General features: G+C 33.4%; 1 long non-coding RNA gene across 1 annotated transcript; it reads left to right on the top strand.

Moving 5' to 3' along the window:
• Window positions 1–5,592: 5,592 nt before the first annotated feature.
• LOC136202395 (uncharacterized) lies at window positions 5,593–6,732 on the top strand. Its single transcript, XR_010674431.1, has 3 exons — window positions 5,593–5,747; window positions 5,918–6,059; window positions 6,387–6,732. It is a non-coding gene; the product is annotated as an uncharacterized lncRNA (long non-coding RNA).
• Window positions 6,733–6,932: the final 200 nt, after the last annotated feature.

Genomic DNA, 6,932 nt, shown 5'->3' with positions numbered 1-6,932 from the left:
ATAAAACACGGGAAGATTAATTTGGATTCAACCGTTGAATAGCAACCAAAGTAGATTGCCTCTAACTAATCAACACAAGATCAAGGATAAAAGAAATAGATGAAAATTAATTGATCAAACGAAGCCGTAGAGAAATCTCATCCTCGAACTAGGGGTGTCGAATTTTATCTCTCTTGGACTAGGTGAATTTCGAAAATCACAAGTAGGGTATGTCTTGCTTGGATTTCGAAAATCTCAAGGGAAGGGGTATTTATAATCTCTTGTATCTAATCCCTAGTTAGATAGAATTAGGTTACTGAATAGGAATTCCATTCGGAATAGAATTCCTAATTATTATCTCACTATATATCTAATATATTAAGGATAATAATAATAACCTTATTGGATAATAATAGGAGTATATTAATCTAATTAAAACTCCTAACTTAATTATCTCTTAATTAATTTAATTCATATTCCTAATCTAATTAGGATTAACAAAATCAAATTAATTATTCATGTATATCACTACATGAATTTCGACCCCCTTATGTCCATGGGCCTTATTGGGCTCAATTGGGCTTCTATCAATTAACTAACATCTATCTCTCTTTTAGGTTCCAAGTCTTATGTGTGATCCATTAGGTTCTTATTGCTTCTAGCCGTATGCAACGTTATTAAATTAATTTTCAAAGAATTATATTTAATCTTTACATAACGGAATGATGTACAAAGTATGTGATTAGTAAGTCCGTAATCATTCCCCCAGAGCTATAAGAAGACAGGTTGATTCTGTCGTTAACCTTTCCGTATTAGTTACAGTATAATTCGATCCTTTATCAACTACATCCTTGAACTGAATCTTATGACTATGGGTGATGTCAAGTCACATATAGCGAGACGTTCGTTTTACTTGTACAGGCCGAGTCAACTCAAAAAGATAGGTTAAGTGAAATCTGTATTTCTTACTCTTAAGCTATCACCTTGCAAGGATTTAGAGTCGAGTCTTCCACAAGCGATCCATGGATGTATCTCCCATTTATCGGGAGTGATAAATGCTCAATCCAATATATAACGACTCCGCAATTACTTCATGTGATACCCAACATCTACTGTTCACACCCCAGAGTCATCTCTGTTAAGGATCGTGTTACACCAGAGTCAAAGCATCACATTCCGTAATCCAGAATACCAATTAATATTCCTTTGAGTCTGAGGATTAGTTATACCTATTAATACCAATGAGATGAACAGGTGACAAGGATGAATCTACCCATCCTGTTATCTCAAATCGGATCCCCAATCCTAATGAACAACGTTTCATCGGATCTATGTAACTGTCCAGATATCTGTATATATGAAGCTTGTGAGATCAGCTTTCTGTCGGACAGAAGACATTGTTACATACAAGTCTCAACAGTGATATGTCAATCCCAAACATATCACTTGACTTGGGGTGGTTTTAAGTTTATCAGTTTACTATAAAGTTTTGTCTCACTTCATGCTTGTATGAACACTTTATAATCACTTTAAATAAACTTACAGATTTCCTTTTATTAGACTTTATTTAGTGCTTAAAAGGGATTGCCTTTATATAGTTATAAAACATATATCTCATTAAACAAATGATATAAAGAACAATTCATTTACATTAAGTTTGTATCCTAGAACAATTGTCTATAGGACACTAAACCCCAACAAAGATCACATCCATAGTCATAACAAACTTATCATAATATATTCATAAGCTCTATTTAGCCGTTTACGCACACATCACGTCCAATTCATGGAGGAGGAGTAGTCAGGCGTTTCCTCACAGAAAAGATAAAGTTGCATACACTGGATACTTTGCGGATGGCTCCTTAAACTGGATTTGTAAACCAAATGGGGGTGAATATGCTCTTGTTGCATTTGATATGGCAGAAGAGACAATATCTAAAGTGTCTTAAGCTAGAATAATGAGAATAATTGATGGATGGATATAAAGGTTCCCTTGGTATTCGCCCCCATTTGGTTTACACATCGAGTTCAAGGAGCCATCTGCAAAGTATCCAGTGTATGCAACTTTATCTTTTCTATGACGAAACACCTGACTACTCCTCCTTCACGAATTCGACCTCAGCCCAAAAATCCAAAACTTTAAATCATGAACATTGTCATCTGTCTTGACATTTTCAATCAACACAACCTTGTACTCATCAGTATTAGAATCATAACCCAAACCCATCCCAGTTTTATTGCAATGGCCGCCCTGTGGAATATTGATAGAGCAACAAGGAAGCTTTCATTACTGCTGGGTGGAGGGATTCCATACAGCAAGTTTGAAAGATTCAACAAACAAGAGAACTAAACCATTACAGTAACCATATGGCTTAACACTTTTTTTGTATGGTTTATCCATCTTCTCTTCAAGCCCAAAATCTAAATCACAAACATGTAATCTGTCCAACCACCTTGCCATTGGAAGTCCTCGGATGATCTTCTTGCGGTCTTACATGTTTTCAATAGATCTATTATGATGCAGATGTATAAAATTGTGGCTATCAATGATGATATAGAAAGATTTAGAAACACATCTCAAAGATAATAGAGATTTTATTAAAGAACCAAGTAGAATTTCGGTGATTAGTTCTTGTGGAAGTTGTGCCTATGTAGCTCTCTCATTAGATTTACAGTTATCCTGAGGAAGTGGTTCTTTTCGTTGGTAAAGTTAGGTTTTTGCAACAATGATTTTCTATCGTTGCCAAAACTTGTTGCCAAAAAACAATTTTCTTGTAGTGTCAGTTTCCTAGTTATCCTTGTGGGGGACAATCCGATGCGAAAGTCAGTATATTGTTTGATAATAATAAGAATAATTGATAAGAGTTTTTGGGGAATCAGTAAGCATACGTAGAATACCTGAGAGTGGGGGTACTTATATGCTTTTGTAACCTTCGACATTAATGATGTTTTATCTGAATAGTCATGTCATTATTCCATTAATGTCTATTAATTACAATTTAATTGTATATATATTCACATTCATGGATGGCTATAAAGGTGCCCCTTGGTATTTCTAAAACCTTCCACGTGTATGTACGCTCTCCGTGACAACAATGGCAGGTCTTAATCAGTGTCGAATTCACCAAAAATAAAATACATACTCTTGCAATCCAAAAACTGTAATGTGGAGTAGGGTTAAATCCATAGAGACTGGTAGAATTATAACTTTTCAAAATTAATAATTAAAAGTAAGAGGGGGGGGGGAGTTGGTTTTTAGAATGCAACGAATAGAAAATAACAAGTAATAATAAGACAGGAGAAACAATTAAATAGATGAGAAATATGTATCAGAAAAATTTCAGCTAGAAGTGAGGTTCGAGTCATGAATTGAACCAATTGATCATCGATCATAGAAAATATAAATTCCAACCTTTCAAATAAATTAGCTATGGTTATTAAAAAAACATTAACAATCTATCTTTTCTTACTGATTAGACAATTAAGAAAAGTTCATTAATTTTCCCTAATCAATTAAAAGTTTCCAAATAACACTACACCATAGATGGTCAGTTGCAACGCAAAATAAAAGTGTTGCCAACAATGTGTTGCAATATATATGATTAAATTTGATCAATTGCAACACTGTTTATCAAGTGTTGCAATATAGATGTTAAATCCAATTAACACTTTATTTTTGAACACTCTTTATGAAGTGTTGTCCTATATATAAAAAAATTGCAACACTACATACAAAAATTAAAAAAAAATGATATATTTAGAAATCACGTGGTTAGCTCTATATAATTGGAAATGTAATAGAAATTAGTAACATCTTTTTATTAGAATTTTAATCATAGAATTTTAATCATAATATATTCACAAGATTAATTTTTTTTTACAAATAAATTATGGGAATGTATTAAATTATTTTTTTTTGAAGGAATGTATTAAATTATTATTATTAGTTGATATCATATTAGTGGGATGGGAAGTGAAGGGCGAATTATATATATATATATATATAGGAAAATGTAAAAATAACAAAATAAAAGCAGAAAGTATCTTGAGGCCCTTTATTATTATTTTTTTTTTGCTATATTAAGGTCTTAAATTTATTGCGCAATATGAAATCCGTGATATATTCGTTTCATGTGCCTTTGAAATTTTAGTTTTTACCGTTTGAAATGGTGTAAATTTAACCTTAACATCGGAAGTGATAATTAAATAACAGTCAAATATGATTTTTCTAATTTTCGATGACGTATGACATAAATTGATATTGTTTGAAAAATTTACGATTAAGTTGGCACTATTAGGTATGCTAAGGTTAAATCTGCACTTTTCTTTATATGCTAGGGTTAAATTTAGTTTTTGAACCAAATAAAAATATATACATATCCTTTCAAAAAAGGGATAAGGTACTAAAATAGCATTAATATAGACTTAATGTTTTAAAAAAAGTATCAATTTACACATCGATAGCGGAACGCGTAATCATTTATATTGCTCCGTTAAGTTCTTATTTCTCTTTCAACGTACAATTGAAAGAACTTAACAGAGTAATATAAATAAGTGAGCTGCTATATACCGCATCCAAATTCTGGTCCACCGCCCATTTGTGACATATTTGCCCTCCTCACTTTTTGAAACAAGAAAGTGGAATTTTCTCAAATCCTCTCTACCTTCTTTGCATTTTCTCTCCAAAATCATAAACCCGAACAACAATAATTAAAATTATAAAAATAATTCATATGTGACAATCCGAACCTCGAAAATGGATAATTACGAGTCGGAAACATTAAGATTTATATTTTTTTATCAAAGAACTCATGAAAATAATACATATTTTTCATGACGATTTTGCATTTTTCGTCACAAAAATTAGGAGAATTTATAATTTTTCGTCACAAAAAATTGAATGATTTAGTATTTTTCGTCACTAAAATTTTTACGATTTTGTATATTTCAAAATTTGGCCTAAACGGATACGTCATACCACCCGACCCATGGTGGGAACGGATGCGGCGTACCACCCGACCCATGGCGAAACGGATGCCGCATCCGTTCCCACCATGGCCGGAACGGATGCCGCATACCGTCCGACCTATGGCGGGAACGGATGCGGCGTACCACCCAACCCATGGTGGGAACGGATGCCGCATCCGTTCCGACCATGGGTCGGACGGTATGCCGCATCCGTTTAGGCTAAATTTTAAATTTTCTCTCAAAATTTTTTTTTCTCAATTTTGACAAAAATTTTATGGCAAGGGCAAAATTGTCCAATGGGGGCGGTGATAACAATTTTGGGTGCGGTATATAGCAATACCCTATAAATAATGTGCTACGTTTTGTTATCGATGCCTAAATTGATAAATTTTGTAAATGTTAAGTGTATATTTTATATCTAAAATCTAAATTGCTACTTCTCAAAAAACATAGACCTGTTTTGGTACTTATCCCTTTGAAAAAATATATCCACGCGGATTAGAAGGGAGAGGAAACTTATATAGAAAGGAGAGGGAAAGTGAAAATTTTGTTTGGCGCGTTACTTTAAACCCTTCCCTTCCCTCCCCTTCTCTCATCTCATGTTAATTTCAGCCTTCAATTTTTTCATCTGCTCTCAGCCAACCCTAAAAAAAAAAATTCTCTGCCTTCGGCTCTGGGTTCCCACCCTACTCTTCCAACCTAACATTCTATAGGTTAGGGGTGAAGTTGGAGCATATGTGTCTCTCTGGTGCTGGAACTAGACAAAGTTCATCTCCCCTTGAGCAGTTTGGTTGAATAAGGTGAGTGTTTGTAATTCAGACTTTCAACTTGGTTTATGAATTTAAGTCTTTCATTATCATTTTTTCCTGAAGAAATTCATTTATGTTTCTACTTTTAATACGCTCTCAGCCTGCTTCTAATTCCATTGGATTTTTATGGATCCTTTATGCTTCTGTTTGTTTTCTCTTAGGATGCATCGACCAGGCCAGTGTAGGCATTATTGAGTCATGAGGTCGATTCCAGAGATTGACTGAACCATGATTACATTTATTCAATCTTGTCGCCGGTCAACTTCTCGCCCGGGTTCTCTCCGCATTGAAACCAACATCAAGGTTTTTTTCTTTTTCCCTCTTTTTGTTTTCCTCAATTATTGGTATGAATTAATACAGCAGCATGTGGAATTTACTTTTCATTCAAAATTAAGCAATTGGAAATTGTAGGTTATTTCTATTTAAATTGGTTTTGAATTCGAATAGAAGAGATGTAATTCCAATTTTCCTTTGGATGTTTGAGATCCAAAATACTCTTTGTAATTGAATTGGTAGCTTGCAATTGTACTTATTTGAGGGAATAGGTTGCTTATATTGTAATGGTATAATCTTTGGACCACTTTTACGATCCTTTGTCTTCTCTTAATTTTTGTTACTATTTTCTCATAGGCTTTATACCAGCTTGGGAGCAGCCACCACCAAATGTACCCGAAGCCTTTTTTATCTGGCAATTCTTCTGTAAGGCAAATACTAGTCTGTATGCCTGCTGTTTGTCATTCTGGTTTATTTCCTAGCTAAAATTATATAACTTGATCTAGTTAAAATCTTACTTTGGTTTTAATATTCATGTTATCATGAAGGAATGAGTAAATATCTCCACATCTAGGAATTGTAGGAATGATGTTGCTTTGGTATTATTGTTGTTGTCACTGGTGTTTGCTGTGAGATATCGGTAGTAGTTAGAATACTGATTGGTGCATACACATATATTTTGGTGCTTTAAACAACGGAGATTTACTTAAAATGATAGTGGAAAGTGCTTGTATACATTTCTTATTGAACTCAAAGTCATTTTATATTTGTTTCTAGATTTCATTGAGGTGAAATTAGGGGCCTTTTATTTTATTGTTGTTGTTGTTGATAAAAAATCAAATCTGTATGATGAATTTGATACTTTCAGTTTCAAGTGATTAAGATGGGGAATGAATTTAAGAG

This window comes from Euphorbia lathyris, chromosome 8 (genome assembly GCF_963576675.1).
Source record: "Euphorbia lathyris chromosome 8, ddEupLath1.1, whole genome shotgun sequence".
In the NCBI taxonomy this organism is placed as follows: Eukaryota; Viridiplantae; Streptophyta; class Magnoliopsida; order Malpighiales; family Euphorbiaceae; genus Euphorbia; species Euphorbia lathyris.
Note: the sequence above shows the minus strand (reverse complement) of the source record. Positions and strands in the feature narration are given on the sequence as shown.